The following is a 20,405-nucleotide window of genomic DNA, read 5'->3' on the forward strand; positions in this document are numbered from 1 at the left end:
CCCCAGCCAGGATGTTCGTAAGCGAGCACTTGTGGAGGGCGGCTCAGAGAAGGCTCACTGTGTGCCCTGGGTAGGTGACCTTGACATTTATGGCCCCAGCCAGGATGTTTGTAAGCGAGCACTTGTGGAGGGCGGCTCAGAGAAGGCTCACTGTGTGCCCTGGGTAGGTGACCTTGACATTTATGGCCCCAGCCAGGATGTTCGTAAGCGAGCACTTGTGGAGGGCGGCTCAGAGAAGGCTCACTGTGTGCCCTGGGTAGGTGACCTTGACATTTATGGCCCCAGCCAGGATGTTTGTAAGCGAGCACTTGTGGAGGGCGGCTCAGAGAAGGCTCACTGTGTGCCCTGGGTAGGTGACCTTGACATTTATGGCCCCAGCCAGGATGTTCGTAAGCGAGCACTTGTGGAGGGCGGCTCAGAGAAGGCTCACTGTGTGCCCTGGGTAGGTGACCTTGACATTTATGGCCCCAGCCAGGATGTTCGTAAGCGAGCACTTGTGGAGGGCGGCTCAGAGAAGGCTCACTGTGTGCCCTGGGTAGGTGACCTTGACATTTATGGCCCCAGCCAGGATGTTCGTAAGCGAGCACTTGTGGAGGGCGGCTCAGAGAAGGCTCACTGTGTGCCCTGGGTAGGTGACCTTGACATTTATGGCCCCAGCCAGGATGTTCGTAAGCGAGCACTTGTGGAGGGCGGCTCAGAGAAGGCTCACTGTGTGCCCTGGGTAGGTGACCTTGACATTTATGGCCCCAGCCAGGATGTTCGTAAGCGAGCACTTGTGGAGGGCGGCTCAGAGAAGGCTCACTGTGTGCCCTGGGTAGGTGACCTTGACATTTATGGCCCCAGCCAGGATGTTCGTAAGCGAGCACTTGTGGAGGGCGGCTCAGAGAAGGCTCACTGTGTGCCCTGGGTAGGTGACCTTGACATTTATGGCCCCAGCCAGGATGTTCGTAAGCGAGCACTTGTGGAGGGCGGCTCAGAGAAGGCTCACTGTGTGCCCTGGGTAGGTGACCTTGACATTTATGGCCCCAGCCAGGATGTTCGTAAGCGAGCACTTGTGGAGGGCGGCTCAGAGAAGGCTCACTGTGTGCCCTGGGTAGGTGACCTTGACATTTATGGCCCCAGCCAGGATGTTCGTAAGCGAGCACTTGTGGAGGGCGGCTCAGAGAAGGCTCACTGTGTGCCCTGGGTAGGTGACCTTGACATTTATGGCCCCAGCCAGGATGTTCGTAAGCGAGCACTTGTGGAGGGCGGCTCAGAGAAGGCTCACTGTGTGCCCTGGGTAGGTGACCTTGACATTTATGGCCCCAGCCAGGATGTTTGTAAGCGAGCACTTGTGGAGGGCGGCTCAGAGAAGGCTCACTGTGTGCCCTGGGTAGGTGACCTTGACATTTATGGCCCCAGCCAGGATGTTCGTAAGCGAGCACTTGTGGAGGGCGGCTCAGAGAAGGCTCACTGCGTGCCCTGGGTAGGTGACCTTGACATTTATGGCCCCAGCCAGGATGTTCGTAAGCGAGCACTTGTGGAGGGCGGCTCAGAGAAGGCTCACTGCGTGCCCTGGGTAGGTGACCTTGACATTTATGGCCCCAGCCAGGATGTTCGTAAGCGAGCACTTGTGGAGGGCGGCTCAGAGAAGGCTCACTGCGTGCCCTGGGTAGGTGACCTTGACATTTATGGCCCCAGCCAGGATGTTTGTAAGCGAGCACTTGTGGAGGGCGGCTCAGAGAAGGCTCACTGTGTGCCCTGGGTAGGTGACCTTGACATTTATGGCCCCAGCCAGGATGTTTGTAAGCGAGCACTTGTGGAGGGCGGCTCAGAGAAGGCTCACTGCGTGCCCTGGGTAGGTGACCTTGACATTTATGGCCCCAGCCAGGATGTTTGTAAGCGAGCACTTGTGGAGGGCGGCTCAGAGAAGGCTCACTGTGTGCCCTGGGTAGGTGACCTTGACATTTATGCCCCAGCCAGGATGTTTGTAAGCGAGCACTTGTGGAGGGCGGCTCAGAGAAGGCTCACTGCGTGCCCTGGGTAGGTGACCTTGACATTTATGGCCCCAGCCAGGATGTTCGTAAGCGAGCACTTGTGGAGGGCGGCTCAGAGAAGGCTCACTGCGTGCCCTGGGTAGGTGACCTTGACATTTATGGCCCCAGCCAGGATGTTTGTAAGCGAGCACTTGTGGAGGGCGGCTCAGAGAAGGCTCACTGTGTGCCCTGGGTAGGTGACCTTGACATTTATGGCCCCAGCCAGGATGTTTGTAAGCGAGCACTTGTGGAGGGCGGCTCAGAGAAGGCTCACTGCGTGCCCTGGGTAGGTGACCTTGACATTTATGGCCCCAGCCAGGATGTTTGTAAGCGAGCACTTGTGGAGGGCGGCTCAGAGAAGGCTCACTGCGTGCCCTGGGTAGGTGACCTTGACATTTATGGCCCCAGCCAGGATGTTTGTAAGCGAGCACTTGTGGAGGGCGGCTCAGAGAAGGCTCACTGCGTGCCCTGGGTAGGTGACCTTGACATTTATGGCCCCAGCCAGGATGTTCGTAAGCGAGCACTTGTGGAGGGCGGCTCAGAGAAGGCTCACTGCGTGCCCTGGGTAGGTGACCTTGACATTTATGGCCCCAGCCAGGATGTTCGTAAGCGAGCACTTGTGGAGGGCGGCTCAGAGAAGGCTCACTGTGTGCCCTGGGTAGGTGACCTTGACATTTATGGCCCCAGCCAGGATGTTCGTAAGCGAGCACTTGTGGAGGGCGGCTCAGAGAAGGCTCACTGTGTGCCCTGGGTAGGTGACCTTGACATTTATGGCCCCAGCCAGGATGTTTGTAAGCGAGCACTTGTGGAGGGCGGCTCAGAGAAGGCTCACTGTGTGCCCTGGGTAGGTGACCTTGACATTTATGGCCCCAGCCAGGATGTTCGTAAGCGAGCACTTGTGGAGGGCGGCTCAGAGAAGGCTCACTGTGTGCCCTGGGTAGGTGACCTTGACATTTATGGCCCCAGCCAGGATGTTTGTAAGCGAGCACTTGTGGAGGGCGGCTCAGAGAAGGCTCACTGCGTGCCCTGGGTAGGTGACCTTGACATTTATGGCCCCAGCCAGGATGTTCGTAAGCGAGCACTTGTGGAGGGCGGCTCAGAGAAGGCTCACTGTGTGCCCTGGGTAGGTGACCTTGACATTTATGGCCCCAGCCAGGATGTTCGTAAGCGAGCACTTGTGGAGGGCGGCTCAGAGAAGGCTCACTGTGTGCCCTGGGTAGGTGACCTTGACATTTATGGCCCCAGCCAGGATGTTCGTAAGCGAGCACTTGTGGAGGGCGGCTCAGAGAAGGCTCACTGTGTGCCCTGGGTAGGTGACCTTGACATTTATGGCCCCAGCCAGGATGTTCGTAAGCGAGCACTTGTGGAGGGCGGCTCAGAGAAGGCTCACTGTGTGCCCTGGGTAGGTGACCTTGACATTTATGGCCCCAGCCAGGATGTTCGTAAGCGAGCACTTGTGGAGGGCGGCTCAGAGAAGGCTCACTGTGTGCCCTGGGTAGGTGACCTTGACATTTATGGCCCCAGCCAGGATGTTCGTAAGCGAGCACTTGTGGAGGGCGGCTCAGAGAAGGCTCACTGTGTGCCCTGGGTAGGTGACCTTGACATTTATGGCCCCAGCCAGGATGTTTGTAAGCGAGCACTTGTGGAGGGCGGCTCAGAGAAGGCTCACTGTGTGCCCTGGGTAGGTGACCTTGACATTTATGGCCCCAGCCAGGATGTTCGTAAGCGAGCACTTGTGGAGGGCGGCTCAGAGAAGGCTCACTGTGTGCCCTGGGTAGGTGACCTTGACATTTATGGCCCCAGCCAGGATGTTTGTAAGCGAGCACTTGTGGAGGGCGGCTCAGAGAAGGCTCACTGTGTGCCCTGGGTAGGTGACCTTGACATTTATGGCCCCAGCCAGGATGTTCGTAAGCGAGCACTTGTGGAGGGCGGCTCAGAGAAGGCTCACTGTGTGCCCTGGGTAGGTGACCTTGACATTTATGGCCCCAGCCAGGATGTTCGTAAGCGAGCACTTGTGGAGGCGGCTCAGAGAAGGCTCACTGTGTGCCCTGGGTAGGTGACCTTGACATTTATGGCCCCAGCCAGGATGTTCGTAAGCGAGCACTTGTGGAGGGCGGCTCAGAGAAGGCTCACTGTGTGCCCTGGGTAGGTGACCTTGACATTTATGGCCCCAGCCAGGATGTTCGTAAGCGAGCACTTGTGGAGGGCGGCTCAGAGAAGGCTCACTGTGTGCCCTGGGTAGGTGACCTTGACATTTATGGCCCCAGCCAGGATGTTCGTAAGCGAGCACTTGTGGAGGGCGGCTCAGAGAAGGCTCACTGTGTGCCCTGGGTAGGTGACCTTGACATTTATGGCCCCAGCCAGGATGTTCGTAAGCGAGCACTTGTGGAGGGCGGCTCAGAGAAGGCTCACTGTGTGCCCTGGGTAGGTGACCTTGACATTTATGGCCCCAGCCAGGATGTTCGTAAGCGAGCACTTGTGGAGGGCGGCTCAGAGAAGGCTCACTGTGTGCCCTGGGTAGGTGACCTTGACATTTATGGCCCCAGCCAGGATGTTCGTAAGCGAGCACTTGTGGAGGGCGGCTCAGAGAAGGCTCACTGTGTGCCCTGGGTAGGTGACCTTGACATTTATGGCCCCAGCCAGGATGTTCGTAAGCGAGCACTTGTGGAGGGCGGCTCAGAGAAGGCTCACTGTGTGCCCTGGGTAGGTGACCTTGACATTTATGGCCCCAGCCAGGATGTTCGTAAGCGAGCACTTGTGGAGGGCGGCTCAGAGAAGGCTCACTGTGTGCCCTGGGTAGGTGACCTTGACATTTATGGCCCCAGCCAGGATGTTTGTAAGCGAGCACTTGTGGAGGGCGGCTCAGAGAAGGCTCACTGTGTGCCCTGGGTAGGTGACCTTGACATTTATGGCCCCAGCCAGGATGTTCGTAAGCGAGCACTTGTGGAGGGCGGCTCAGAGAAGGCTCACTGCGTGCCCTGGGTAGGTGACCTTGACATTTATGGCCCCAGCCAGGATGTTCGTAAGCGAGCACTTGTGGAGGGCGGCTCAGAGAAGGCTCACTGCGTGCCCTGGGTAGGTGACCTTGACATTTATGGCCCCAGCCAGGATGTTCGTAAGCGAGCACTTGTGGAGGGCGGCTCAGAGAAGGCTCACTGCGTGCCCTGGGTAGGTGACCTTGACATTTATGGCCCCAGCCAGGATGTTTGTAAGCGAGCACTTGTGGAGGGCGGCTCAGAGAAGGCTCACTGTGTGCCCTGGGTAGGTGACCTTGACATTTATGGCCCCAGCCAGGATGTTTGTAAGCGAGCACTTGTGGAGGGCGGCTCAGAGAAGGCTCACTGCGTGCCCTGGGTAGGTGACCTTGACATTTATGGCCCCAGCCAGGATGTTTGTAAGCGAGCACTTGTGGAGGGCGGCTCAGAGAAGGCTCACTGTGTGCCCTGGGTAGGTGACCTTGACATTTATGGCCCCAGCCAGGATGTTCGTAAGCGAGCACTTGTGGAGGGCGGCTCAGAGAAGGCTCACTGCGTGCCCTGGGTAGGTGACCTTGACATTTATGGCCCCAGCCAGGATGTTCGTAAGCGAGCACTTGTGGAGGGCGGCTCAGAGAAGGCTCACTGCGTGCCCTGGGTAGGTGACCTTGACATTTATGGCCCAGCCAGGATGTTCGTAAGCGAGCACTTGTGGAGGGCGGCTCAGAGAAGGCTCACTGCGTGCCCTGGGTAGGTGACCTTGACATTTATGGCCCCAGCCAGGATGTTTGTAAGCGAGCACTTGTGGAGGGCGGCTCAGAGAAGGCTCACTGTGTGCCCTGGGTAGGTGACCTTGACATTTATGGCCCCAGCCAGGATGTTTGTAAGCGAGCACTTGTGGAGGGCGGCTCAGAGAAGGCTCACTGCGTGCCCTGGGTAGGTGACCTTGACATTTATGGCCCCAGCCAGGATGTTTGTAAGCGAGCACTTGTGGAGGGCGGCTCAGAGAAGGCTCACTGTGTGCCCTGGGTAGGTGACCTTGACATTTATGGCCCCAGCCAGGATGTTTGTAAGCGAGCACTTGTGGAGGGCGGCTCAGAGAAGGCTCACTGCGTGCCCTGGGTAGGTGACCTTGACATTTATGGCCCCAGCCAGGATGTTCGTAAGCGAGCACTTGTGGAGGGCGGCTCAGAGAAGGCTCACTGCGTGCCCTGGGTAGGTGACCTTGACATTTATGGCCCCAGCCAGGATGTTTGTAAGCGAGCACTTGTGGAGGGCGGCTCAGAGAAGGCTCACTGTGTGCCCTGGGTAGGTGACCTTGACATTTATGGCCCCAGCCAGGATGTTTGTAAGCGAGCACTTGTGGAGGGCGGCTCAGAGAAGGCTCACTGCGTGCCCTGGGTAGGTGACCTTGACATTTATGGCCCCAGCCAGGATGTTTGTAAGCGAGCACTTGTGGAGGGCGGCTCAGAGAAGGCTCACTGTGTGCCCTGGGTAGGTGACCTTGACATTTATGGCCCCAGCCAGGATGTTTGTAAGCGAGCACTTGTGGAGGGCGGCTCAGAGAAGGCTCACTGCGTGCCCTGGGTAGGTGACCTTGACATTTATGGCCCCAGCCAGGATGTTCGTAAGCGAGCACTTGTGGAGGGCGGCTCAGAGAAGGCTCACTGCGTGCCCTGGGTAGGTGACCTTGACATTTATGGCCCCAGCCAGGATGTTTGTAAGCGAGCACTTGTGGAGGGCGGCTCAGAGAAGGCTCACTGTGTGCCCTGGGTAGGTGACCTTGACATTTATGGCCCCAGCCAGGATGTTTGTAAGCGAGCACTTGTGGAGGGCGGCTCAGAGAAGGCTCACTGCGTGCCCTGGGTAGGTGACCTTGACATTTATGGCCCCAGCCAGGATGTTTGTAAGCGAGCACTTGTGGAGGGCGGCTCAGAGAAGGCTCACTGTGTGCCCTGGGTAGGTGACCTTGACATTTATGGCCCCAGCCAGGATGTTTGTAAGCGAGCACTTGTGGAGGGCGGCTCAGAGAAGGCTCACTGCGTGCCCTGGGTAGGTGACCTTGACATTTATGGCCCCAGCCAGGATGTTCGTAAGCGAGCACTTGTGGAGGGCGGCTCAGAGAAGGCTCACTGCGTGCCCTGGGTAGGTGACCTTGACATTTATGGCCCCAGCCAGGATGTTTGTAAGCGAGCACTTGTGGAGGGCGGCTCAGAGAAGGCTCACTGTGTGCCCTGGGTAGGTGACCTTGACATTTATGGCCCCAGCCAGGATGTTTGTAAGCGAGCACTTGTGGAGGGCGGCTCAGAGAAGGCTCACTGCGTGCCCTGGGTAGGTGACCTTGACATTTATGGCCCCAGCCAGGATGTTCGTAAGCGAGCACTTGTGGAGGGCGGCTCAGAGAAGGCTCACTGTGTGCCCTGGGTAGGTGACCTTGACATTTATGGCCCCAGCCAGGATGTTCGTAAGCGAGCACTTGTGGAGGGCGGCTCAGAGAAGGCTCACTGTGTGCCCTGGGTAGGTGACCTTGACATTTATGGCCCCAGCCAGGATGTTCGTAAGCGAGCACTTGTGGAGGGCGGCTCAGAGAAGGCTCACTGTGTGCCCTGGGTAGGTGACCTTGACATTTATGGCCCCAGCCAGGATGTTCGTAAGCGAGCACTTGTGGAGGGCGGCTCAGAGAAGGCTCACTGTGTGCCCTGGGTAGGTGACCTTGACATTTATGGCCCCAGCCAGGATGTTCGTAAGCGAGCACTTGTGGAGGGCTTGCTGTGTACAGATACTTCTCAGGGACTTGTTTATCTGCTCGTGGGCTGCTCACAAAACGCCCCTCCGGTAGGTGTCATCACCATCCTTGACTCACTGAGGAAGAAACTGAGACTCAGACGGTTGGAAGAATTTGCCAGAGAGGATGCTGCTGATGAATGGGGGAGCTGGGATTCAGACCCAGGCAGGCCGGCCCCAGCGTCTGAGCTCTTCACCATGGCGCTGCCCTTCACAGGGGCCTGATCCTAACGAACAGAAACAACTGGTTTTGTTTCTGTTTTGTGTTTATTTTCACTGCTACATATTGCAGATATAGACCAGTGCCTGGAGCTCAATGATTGTTCATGAAATGAATGATCACGGGAGTCGGCAAATAGTAGACCCTTGATGAATACACACTCTCAGCAGGACTGGAGGGATGGGGGGTAGATCTGAATTGTAGAAATGGCCCAGGACCAGAAGTCAGGCCCCTGGTTTCTTGCCCCAGCTTCTGCCCATCACTTCTTCTCTGGACCTTGATGTCCACAGCCATACATTTGAAGATATCCTGCCCTCCCACATCACAGGGCTGTTGTGGGAAGCAAATGATATGATGTATGTGACATTGCTTTGAAAAAACTGTAAAATGTATACAAATTATATATGTATATAATTACATCTATGTATACAATTATGTATGTAATCATTGCTGGCAACCATATAATAATATAATTGCTACTCAGGACAGGTGGGGACTGCATAGGAAAAGAAAAAAAAGAAAAGAAAAAACAATTCACATTCAAAATCCTACCCCTACCAGAACCCTGTCTTAGAACAACAGACTCTCAGAGGCAAGAATGCCCAGACGGGAAAGTGCGGATGGGTCGACACAGTTCATCCCAGCTGATGGAGAGAATTCAAAGTTCGTATACCACTTCAGTGCCATGGTTGGCTATATTACTGTTATTTATAGTCATTCCTGCAGACAGAGTTTTGGGGGGACTAAGAATTGATCTGGCCTCTGGAGCCATCAATATCTGTTAAGAGCCTGGCCGACTGCAAGTTTCACTCTGATTACATGTTATCTCCAAATCTCCTCGTATGTCATTCCTGAAGGGGATGGACCCAGGACATGCAGTCGACTCACACAGCACTGGAGATTCAAAACTGATGGGGAGGGGGGTTGCGGAGAAAAGGAAGAAAGAGAGGAAAGAAAGAAAAGCAGGGGTGGGGGGAGAGGAGGAAGGAGGAAGAAAAGCACAGAGGGAGGGAGGGGACTCTCTGACACTTCAGTGATTCACTGTATCACCCACTCAGATTCCCTGGGCACGCTTTGCTTGGGCCAGGCCCCAGGTCCCACCACCTCCCCTGCCCCCACTACACCTCCCGCACTCACTCTTCACTCCAGAACCACATCCCAGAGGGACGTGTTCTCAGGAGGGATGCTAGAAACTTGCCCAGTTCCCAGATCTGTGTTCTTTCTGTATGAGAAAAGGGCTTATTTCTCTTCTGTTTCTCATCTGACTTACTCTTTTGATAAGCATCTTCAGGCTGGATATAGGCTGGTGGTGGCAGGGGATGGTGAGAGCAGAATAAAGGTACACTTCTGGTGGTAAGGCGGGACTAGGATTGTCAGGGAGTAAGACATGGGAAAAGGGCCCTGGTGTCTGTGGACTGGGTATGTCTTCAGAGCTCAGGACGAGCAGAGAGCAGGGGGCTGGGGGGCTGCTCGCCGCTTCCTGGGCTCTCAGGCTCCTTTATTAAAGGTTTCACAAGCACGAAGTCACGCTGCAGGGTCCATGGCATCTGGCATCCTCGGCTCCCCCTTTCACACTGCTGCTGGGGGCACAATCGAACTGTCCTTCTGAGGAAGTCAAAGTGGCTGCCGGGACACAAGATGACCTTCAATACGGCGGTGGCACAAAGGTATCTATCTGCCTATTAGGCAGACATCCCCTCAACTGGTGTTGGCTCTCTCTTCCGGAAGGTGTTTTGGGAAAATAAAAGAGGAGAGGTTGATGGCATTGTTCCGTGCTCTGTAGATGGGAAAACTCGGGCTTTCTACGCAGTAGGAAAACACTCCATTTGTTCCTGCCTAATACGGGGGAGGTACCAGCTGGGTGTTTCTTTGCTGCAAACAGGCAAAGGATGGGAAAGGAACAGGAGTGTTCAGTTCTGTGAATTAAGGTCATTCGCTGTTGGAAGTCACCAAACCTGTCTTTCAAGGGACATCTCTCCAGCTCTCAGTCTCCTGGGCTGGCCTGCAGCCCTGAAGGGACTGGGCTTAGCTCCAAACCCTTTCAACCTGAGTGAAACCCTTAAGATGTCTCTTCCCATTTTCAGGGGCTGCTACCTGAAATCATCACGTGTTTGTGTTGGAAAAGATTCCTGCTGCCTTCCACCCTGGCCCAGGCTCCCCAGGGGCCGAGGAAGGGAAAAGTCGCTGATGTAATAACCCAGCTTGGGATTTGCTGCCATTTGCCACCAGGACAGGAGGAAGCCTGCACGCAGCCTCCCCTGCACAGCCATGCCACAGGGAGGCTGGGCAGAGCTCCAGGGGACCCGCCGTTAGAACAGTCTGGAAAGTGAGGACCCGTGCTCTTCCCTAGTAAGCCACCTTGACAACACATGCCTAGTGGCTGTCAGGGTGCCTCTTGGTGCCTCTGTCTTTCTGTCTCAGTGTCTCACCAAGGAGCAGTTCCTGCTGGTCTCTAACACGACTGTTCAGTCCCAGCCCCGGACTGGGGCGTTCAATAGCATTGCCTCCACAAGCTTCAGGAGCCGAGCCCTGGGGTTGGGCTCCGGCGTCCCCGCAGCGTCCTGCGCCGGCTGCACCTGCCCCCTCCCCCAGGCCAAGCCCTTGCATCCTCTCCCAGAGAGCCCCGGCCCCCTTTCCCCTCAGCCTGAAAGCTTCTTGGTGACCCCCTGCCGCCGCCCGAGAGGGTATGGGGCAGATGCGAACAGTGACTCGGTCAGGTGATCTGCTTTTTGCTTGGGGCCGAGGTAGGAAGGTGCAGTTCGTAGGGCCACCACCAGCCTGAGGCCCCAGGACAGCTCCGGGGACAGCGGCATTCCCCAGCCGGCCCTGTTGGAGCAGGACCCCTCCTTTGGGTCTCTTCTCTGTCTCCATGAAGAAATGAGACAGCATTTTAAAAATGTTAACCCAAAAAAGACTCCCTGTGAGGGCCTGGATTGAAAACCAACGTGGACATCGAGGGGGCCCCACGCGCCTTGTCCCTTCAGAGCCATCCCAAAGTGGCGCAGGATTGAAGTCACCAGAGGGGGCAGAGCTCCTGCTGGTCTCCGTTGTCAGGGCCTGGAGGGACCCGGGACCCATCTTCATCCAGGGATCCATGGGCTGTGTGCGATTCACCCTTAATCCTACACATCCGGGAAGCGGTTTCCTCCGGCCAAAGATGGGAGGAGACCCAGAGGACGGATGGGGGTAGCAGGGCAGGCAGAGAGGGCTCAGGCACACAGCAGAGGCTTTACTTTTAGGGGTAGGGGTGATATGTGGCCCCCAGACCCCACTGTCCCTGTCCCTGGGACCTGGCTGCCTGTTGCCCGGCAGACTCTCAATGCACTGTGTGCTGAGGTACTTCGGGGAATCCAGAAAATCATTTTCCTTTACACAATGGAGGCTGTGTTATGTAAATGTAAAAATACAATAGGGGGAAAAATACAACAGGGGAGGAAGGTGAGCATAGTCAGCTCTATGGGAGAACAGCCAGAACAAGGGAGGTCTGCCCAGATTCCAGCTTTTGTTAAATTGCGGGTTTCAAGGACTCGCTCCTCCCGCCTCCCACCTTCCCTTCCTCTCTCTCTCCCCATCCGCCACACACTGCGTGCCTCTCCGCCACGATAGGAATCAGCAGCGTCCACACAGCGCTCACCCTGTGCCGGGTACAGTGCCAAGGGCTCTTCAGGACATTTGGCTCCCAACACTCTCTGAGGGAGGTTCTGCTCCTTTGCATCATAGTCTCCTTCTCTCGTTGCCTCTGTCTACTACACGCACACACACACACACCCCTTACCTGGGGCTTCTCTCTCTCACACACACACGCACACACACCCCTTACCTGGGGCTTCTCTCTCTCACACACACACGCACACACACCCCTTACCTGGGGCTTCTCTCTCTCTCTCTCACACACACACGCACACACCCCTTACCTGGGGCTTCTCTCTCTCTCTCTCTCACACACACGCACACACCCCTTACCTGGGGCTTCTCTCTCTCTCTCACACACACACGCACACACCCCTTACCTGGGGCTTCTCTCTCTCTCTCTCACACACACACGCACACACACCCCTTACCTGGGGCTTCTCTCTCTCTCACACACACACGCACACACCCCTTACCTGGGGCTTCTCTCTCTCTCTCTCACACACACACACACACCCCTTACCTGGGGCTTCTCTCTCTCTCTCACACACACACGCACACACCCCTTACCTGGGGCTTCTCTCTCTCTCTCTCTCACACACACGCACACACCCCTTACCTGGGGCTTCTCTCTCTCTCACACACACACACACACCCCTTACCTGGGGCTTCTCTCTCTCTCACACACACACACACACACACCCCTTACCTGGGGCTTCTCTCTCTCTCACACACACACACGCACACACCCCTTACCTGGGGCTTCTCTCTCTCTCTCACACACACACGCACACACACACACCCCTTACCTGGGGCTTCTCTCTCTCTCACACACACACGCACGCACACACACCCCTTACCTGGGGCTTCTCTCTCTCTCTCTCACACACACGCACACATACCCCTTACCTGGGGCTTCTCTCTCTCTCTCACACACGCACACACACACACACCCCTTACCTGGGGCTTCTCTCTCACACAAACACGCACACACACACACCCCTTACCGGGGCTTCTCTCTCTCTCTCTCACACACACACACACCCCTTACCTGGGGCTTCTCTCTCTCTCTCACACATGCACACACACACCCCTTACCTGGGGCTTCTCTCTCTCTCTCACACACACACGCACACACACCCCTTACCTGGAGCTTCTCTCTCTCTCTCACACACACGCACGCACACACACCCCTTACCTGGGGCTTCTCTCTCTCACACACACGCATTTACACACCCCCCACACACACACCTCAGGCCTCTCCCTGTCCCTCACCCGCAGCCTATGGTGCTTCTCTCTCGGGGAAGGAACGGCTTCAGAGAATGAAGACCGTCAGCAATTTCCCTCCTGCTTGGGCATCTGGAGATCAGCGAAGCCCCGCGCTGGGCTTGCCTGGGGGTGCCTCGGCGCTGAGACCCCCTAACTTGATCGGAGCTTGTGAGAAAGCAAAGCACACCTCTCTGCTTAGGGGAGCCCTGCTGACTCCACGCTGGGCTGCCCAGCCTCGGGGGGCCCAGGGCCAGGGCTGGGTCTGCTGGGGGCTCTGCCCTCTCTTCTGAGGGAGGAGACAGGCGGAGAGCAAGGGGGGAAATGCCAAGACAATCTTCTTTCCCGGTGAAGGCCAGGTGGCGGCAGCACCGAATAGAGACCAGGGAGCCTGGATTCGGATCCCGGCCGGACCACTCGCTCGCTGCATCGGGATGCCGGGCAGATCACCAACCCTCTGTGGGTTTCCGATTCTCCCCCCAGGGAATTGGATTATATTAGTTTTTTATCTTAGGGGCAGTTCTTTCAAACAAAATCAGAGAAGCCCCATCTATAAAAACACACGCCAGCAGAGGCAGGGGGGCTCAGAGCCCTCCTCTCGGCCACAGCCCTGGCCAGATTTGTTCCTTTCATCAACCTTCCAGAGGGCAGACTGTGGGCCTTCCCTGGCGTCGGGGTGTGGGAGTGTCCACCGTGGGTTCCTTGTCCACAGGGAGCTTACAGTCCAGACGGGAGAGGGACGTGCAGACAGACCATGGCAGCCCTCCTTAACAGGTGGCATAATTCTCAGGGGCCACGCAGAAACAACATTTGTTCAACGCAAGGAAAAGTGATCTACAATTGTTGATCCACTGCGGAGTATCCACCCAAGAGAACTGAAAGCCGGGACTCAAAGAGATATTTGCCCACCCGTGTTCAAGGCAGCATGATTCACAATAGCCAAGAGGCGGAAGCAGCCCAGGGACCTTTGACAGATAAAGTGATGAGCAAATGTGGTCTATATGTGCAATGGCATATTGTTCAGCCTCAAAAAGGAAGGAAATATCTGGACACACGCTGCCACATGAATGAACCTTGAGAACATTAAGTGAAACATGGCTCAAAAAGAGAAATACCGTATGACTCCACTTATATGAGGTCCCTGGAATAGTCAAAGTCCTAGAGACAGAGAGTGGAATGCTGGTTGCCAGGGGCTGGCAGACAGGGAGTGGGGAGCTGGCAGTTCATGGATACAGAGCGCCAGTTCTTCGAGACGACAGTCCTGGGGATGGCTGCTGGTGATGGTGGTGCAATAGCCCGAAGGTATTTAAGGCCACTGAACTGTACACTTAAAAATGGTTAAGATGGGAAATTTCATGTTATGTGTATTTTACCACAATTAAAAATAATTTTAAAAAATTATTGAATCTTTGTGTCCAAGAGTGGCCAAGGTTTGGCACGGGCTGGGGAGGCGAAGGGCCCAGAAGGCTGCTCAATAGCACCGGGCCGTAGCTCTGCCTCTCCCCCGGGGCATAAGGAGTCTTCTTCATGGTCTCAAGGTCTTTGTGTGTGCTCTTCCTCTCACCAGATGCTTTTCCCCTGGGTGTCTCCTTGGCTCACACCCACCGGGCTCTCTCCTCAGAGGTCACCTCCTCAGAGAGCCCTCCGTAACATCACTAACTAAAATAACGTTCCCACGAGCACACACACTCACATGCCGCCTCGCACCCACCTTAGCGGGAGGTACTTCCTTCACAGGACTTACCGCCATCTCCTACGTTGGTTTAAGATACTCATTTATTTGTTTCTTTTCTGATTCCACTGTCAGAACATAAGCTTCACCAGGACAGGGACTCCGGTTTTTGCTCACTGTTCTCTCCCTCCCCGTGCCTGGCACATTGTAGGCGCCGACAGGAATTTTTTGAGGGAATGACGACGAGTAAGCCAGTGAATGACAGCTCGTCTGTGTGGCTCAGCAAGCCTCCGCTTTGGAGCGTCTGGTCACGTGCCCGCCTGTCTGGAATTGTCTTTTTTGTATTTCTCTCTCTCAAGAACCTGGCAGGGAGGTGATGTCTGGTTGAGGACGGGGGTTGAGGATTTGATTCCGAATCATAGCTCAAGAATATCTATTACCATCTTCTACTCTTCTAACTTGGCTTTACAGTTCAGATACCAGGCGAATGACAGATGGTGAGCTGGGAAGGGAGAGTCGGTTTTCGAGAACATAGAACTCAGGGTTTAAAATAGAATCCTACAGTTTTTGAGGTGGAGAGGGCTGCAGACTAGGGCTGGGCTTGAAGCAGTGAGACAATATCCAATCGCAAATGGGCTGCCTGGGCCTGGTGACTACCACCTCGGGGGACACGGACAGGCCTGGGCTGCCCTCTGGGTCAAGCTCCACCTACATGTAGGGCACTAGGAAATGCTTTCGCCGAGGAGAAGGAAGAGCTGCTGGTAGCAACAAGGACACGGAGGAGAGGCCCAGGGACCCTGGGGCAGGCACACAAGATGAGCTGTCCTTTCCAGGCCTGGTGGTCCCCTCTCAGGCTGGTGGTCCCTCACACTGACTTTGATGAATTGATGCTTAAAATTACTCATATACATCAGCGTGTTTTAACAGCTTTAATTTGCCCTTCCCCCCAAATTAGGCCAAACCTAAAAAAAAAAAAAAAAGGCCAACTTTGAGTAAGAATTATATGAAAAACTGAAGATAGAATGGCGATTTTGTTTGCTTTTTCAAGGCCATGAAGCCAACTCCCATGAGATGCATCATCGCTGTTCTCATTCATTATGCCTTAAACCCTACCGTTGGAATCACAGACTCTCCAGAATGGAGGGAATGCTGAAAGTCACTGGGCCAGTGTGTCTTAAGCTGTGGGTTGCAATTATTTTTCAGGTCATGAAATCAATTTAGCAGACCATAAGGAGAATTTGAACTTGAAACAGAACAGAATTAAATAGAGAATATCACAGTATGTTGATATGCTTATCATAGTAAAGGTAAGCATTGCTTCACGAAACTTCTCATTCAGTTAGATGTAAATATGCGTGTGTCTACTGCACTGCAACATGAGCTGTGTTTCTTAATATGTGTCCTGGCCAAAAAAAAATGAAAGCTACCCACCTGGGTCCATTTTCTGTATAGGCCTCAACACTCCTATATCCAGCCAATGTTTAATCATTCCTTCATTCCCAAATTTATTAAGTGCCCATGGTATGGAAGGCACTGTTCTGGCCCTGGGGAAACAAAGATGAATACAGAACACTGCATTAGGCAAGGTCCTGGCAGGAACCAGGAGGCATGCTCTAATTGGGTAATATGAGGAGAGTTTAATAAAGGAGCTATTGATCTGATGGGCAGGGTATAGGGAAACCTAAAAAGATAGTGCAGCACCCAGGGCTGTGAACTGCAGAGCAAGGCTGGGAAGGGCGAGGGCAGGGAGATGTTCCCAGAACCCAGAGCTATGCGGAGAGGATTTTCTCGAAGGAGGTGTTGCCCTCAGTTCCGGGAGGCAGCCAGTTCACGGTGACCCAGCAGGGAAGGAACCAGAGGGATCAACATCTCAGCCTCACTCTCCTCTCTGTCCCTCATCTCCTGCAAATGAGCCCCACTTGGCCCACCAGGCCCAGGGCGCTATGATGCAGTCCATGAGGGAGAGCAGAGTGAAGGGGCTGGAGGATGAACATGGAGTTCAGACAGAAGATGACCGGTACAAACAAAATTCCTGCCCTCCAGGAACTTCTATCCCATGGTTGGCTCAGTATATCATCCACAAAACCCACAGGTACCCCATGCTGGCAGACAGGTGTTTGTCAGGACCTCTGGAAGCACCTGGGAAGAAGCACTTGTGTCCTCAGGTAGGGTCAGGAAAGGCTCCCAAGGGAGCTGACGGGATGGTCCATCTGCGCAGCACCCTTTCCTTGGGAACCACCTTCTCTCTTTCCCTCCCTGCAGAGGGTCCTGGTTGGTCCCAGACATGCCGCAGGGGCCAATCAGAGTGAGCCTTTATCCCCTGGCTACAGTGATTGGCTCAGGGAAGCCCCACAGTTCAGCCCCACAGAATCTTCTGTGAGGATCTTCCAACTAGGGACAAAAACCGTGTCTTGCCTCTGAATTCAGGATGCCGGGAGGTTGTGAAATTGGAACTGTTGGCTGGCGTCTCTCGCCTTTCCCCAGTAAGGGTAAATATTCAACTTAGGGGGTAAAATGGAGGCAGGGCAGGGAGAGACTCTTTTTACTGGGAAATAGTTTCTGTTCAGTGTTACCTTCTATTCAGACATATACTGCATGCATGAGCATTTCTTTTTTAAGTTAGTTGGAGTTGAGTTTCTGTCTTGTGGTGTGGTGCTGGTGAAGGGGGCAGAAATTGGATAAGGCTCTAACAGTGGGCTTGGGTCTGATGCGGGATGTACGAGCATTCATGGAGGGGGTTAAGCAGGGAGTGACACAAACAGATGTGCATTTTAGAAGGCTTACCCTAGGAGACATGTAGAGGACAGGTGGAGGTGAGCAGGCCTGGAGGAAGGGGGCTGCTGTAGAGTGTGGGGTGACCTGGTGGGCATCAGAACTCAGCTGGGGACACAGGAGAAGGAGAGCAGTGCTGGGATCCAGGAGGGATTGAAGGAAGTGAAAGAGTCTAGAATTAGTACCAGGGTTCCAGTTTGGGTGAGAAGGCAGATGATAGCATAAATGGGATCTTACTTGCCACATCTCACAACTTTGAGGGACTTCTCCTTCCCGATCACCGTCTCCTGAATGCATTCTGGGTTTACCCATCGCATATATAAGACATGGGGCCTGGAATACAATGTCTTACTCCAGATGTGGTTTGGCCAGTGGAGGAAAGGATCATGACACACTTTTATGAATGTAGCCCATCTATCGGGAGGATCTTCTTCAAAGTCATTGCACCGTGATGATGCATTGAAACACATTATTGTCTAAACCCCCTAAGTCATACTTCACATAGGCTCCAGATCATTTCTGTAATGGGGTGGTGAATATTTTTAAAAATGAGTAATTCTTTTAACCTATCTGAAATGCCAGCCTATACCATTAAGTTTAGCATGTCTTCCTTACATCTGAAAACTATACATCTCCAATTCTTTCCATCTAGTTGAATTCAACAAGCAAGGATGAAGTGAAGATTCTGGAATTGATACAAAGGGAAAGGCATGAAAAGGACATGTTCTTACCGTTTTCAAGAAGTTTAGAATCTGATGATAGATAATAAGGTATAGACATAATGTTTAAAGATCTTTGGATCAGTCTCTGGTTGTGAAATGTTGGTATGGAGTGTTGACTACGATTTTTAAGGTTTGGAAATATTTACCATGAGGTTCACCATAGCATCTTCCCATGCCAGCAAGTCTGACTGTTTTCACCGTGTCAACTTCTGATCTCCTGTTATCTGTCTACATTGCAGATAATTCAGATTAGTCACTGGCACTTCATTTCTGGAACCTTTGCCCTAGAATCTGTCCCCTGAGTCTATGGGTTTGTACCATCCTTTGCTTTCTCTTTTCTGGGGCTGATCTTTTGTTTATTTCCCCAAATCTCACGCACTTCTACAGATCTACCTTACAAGGGGTGGTAACAGAAAGCCGGCTTCCTAATATGCCCTTTGCAGGTGTTGTGTAAATTCTCTTAAACTCCCTCTTTCCTCCTCCCCTTCAGTAAATTCCCACCCACCTCAGTCCTTATCATCTGAGAGTGCTCCTTACCAAGTCCTGCAGGAACCACTCCACCACCAGCCTCTCTCCAGTTCTCGTGGATCACTGTCGATTCGATCCCCAGGGCCAGGCTGTGGGCAGTGCAGTGTGTCCCCCACACCATATGGTGCCCCTTTTCTGGGGGCGTCTGTGGGGGAGCCTGACACAGAGATCTCAGGACAGGGCAGGCTATAAAGTCATCCTACCACTGTTTTCTGAGTGCCTACTGTGTGCTGGACACTTTGGGAGAGAGGGAACCCGGGAATGGAGTTGGGTGATGGGCGAAGGCAGACCTGCTGAGCCCAAATGAAAGAAGGAGAGAGCGCTGGGCAAACGGCTGGCCCAAGAAAGGGTGGGGTGTGACTTCCCTGTGCCACAGAGTGTCTGGGCTGGAGGGGACAGAAGAGGCCGTCAGATGAAGGCACTTGGCTTTTATCCAAGGGCCAGAGGAAACCACTGAAACATTTTAACCAGAAGCGATATGCTCAGACTTGTCCTATTTCCTTCTTTCTTTGATAGCCTAGATGCTCAGAGCTGAGTTTGCAGCCCACTGCTAGCAAGTAGAGGGCCATCCAGTGCAATTTGGAGATGAATTTACCTCTCCTTCATCTTGTTATCCCTTAGTCCCCCTGTCCTCACTTAGTAACTTCCATCGTACTCCCTGCCTCTCTGCAAGCCCCACCGCATGGAAAGGAATCAACACGGTTGGTGCAGTTACTCTCATAATGCCACCTGAGTTAAGCATTTGTATGCCCATTTTCTGCAGAGTGAAAACTAAGCTGGGAGAAATTCAGGAACTTGCCCTGGGCCTTAACCTCATTTCACTCCTTCTGGGGACTTGTTCAGTATCTCGCCTCCCCAACAGATGGCAAATACAAGGAGGCAGAGACTATGTCTGCTGTGGGAGTGGCGTGGGCACATGCCCGCCTCATGCCCAGTGGCTCACGAGCGGGAGGCCCCAGCCCAGACTCCCCACCATGGACCGACCCTCCCTGCTGCGGCTGCAGGATCCCTCGACCTGAGCGCCATCCACTCCCCACCCTATCACACTGTCCCCTCCCCTCCTGCTTTGGCTCCCCGCCTGCTGCCTGCTGACAAAGCCTCTCCCCTGCCCTCCATTACACAGGCTTTTAAAGAAGATCTGTCATTTTGCTCTCAAGGCCACTAAGTAACTAAGACCAGCCTAACAGTTGGCTGCCTTTAGACCTGGACCTTCAGGGCTGACGAGAGCTGAGTGATGATTCTGATCTGACCAACTCATTTTACGGTGCATTAACTCAGGTTCAGAGACAGGGGTGGGGGGGGCTCCCCAAGGTCACACAGCTGGTTAGCAGCAAGCGCGAGGTCACGGATGGTTCCCAGGCACCTCAAGAATGTTCTGTGTGGCATCTTCAGTGTTAGTTCGTTCATCTGGAAATGTAGAGAGTAAATGTTTAATTTGGTCTGCTCACAAAACGAAGCTGTTTGATATATTTAGAAGGGCTGGGGAGCATTTGTTTTTAAGAGACTTTAAGCCCCAGCCGCGTGATTTGTTCTAGCCCCCACCCTGCCTCAGAGGCTCAGAAAAACATCCTCACACGCTCAGGGCCCCCGGCTGTCCTCCACCTCTCCCCACTCCCTCCAGCGGCCTCCCTGGGCCATCTCATCTGTTCCGAAGGCTTCACCCCCCGCCCCCCACTTAAAGGCCGGGGGTCGCAGGTAGTCATGAGTCAGCGCTAACACACGCTGTTCTGAGCACAGTGCACAGGTTTTCCCATTTCATCCTCACCGCCCTTGCACCTGCACGGGCAGAGGGGCCACCTGAGGCCCTCACAGGATAAAGGA

General features: G+C 54.2%; 1 long non-coding RNA gene across 1 annotated transcript; it reads left to right on the forward strand.

Moving 5' to 3' along the window:
• The first annotated feature begins 16,967 nt into the window (after positions 1 to 16,967).
• LOC118539295 (uncharacterized) lies at positions 16,968 to 18,218 on the forward strand. The gene is made up of 2 exons (XR_004919099.2): positions 16,968 to 17,051; positions 17,987 to 18,218. It is a non-coding gene; the product is annotated as an uncharacterized LOC118539295 (long non-coding RNA).
• The last annotated feature ends 2,187 nt before the right edge of the window (positions 18,219 to 20,405 follow it).

This window comes from Halichoerus grypus, chromosome 4, assembly GCF_964656455.1.
Source record: "Halichoerus grypus chromosome 4, mHalGry1.hap1.1, whole genome shotgun sequence".
NCBI classification, from domain to species: Eukaryota; Metazoa; Chordata; class Mammalia; order Carnivora; family Phocidae; genus Halichoerus; species Halichoerus grypus.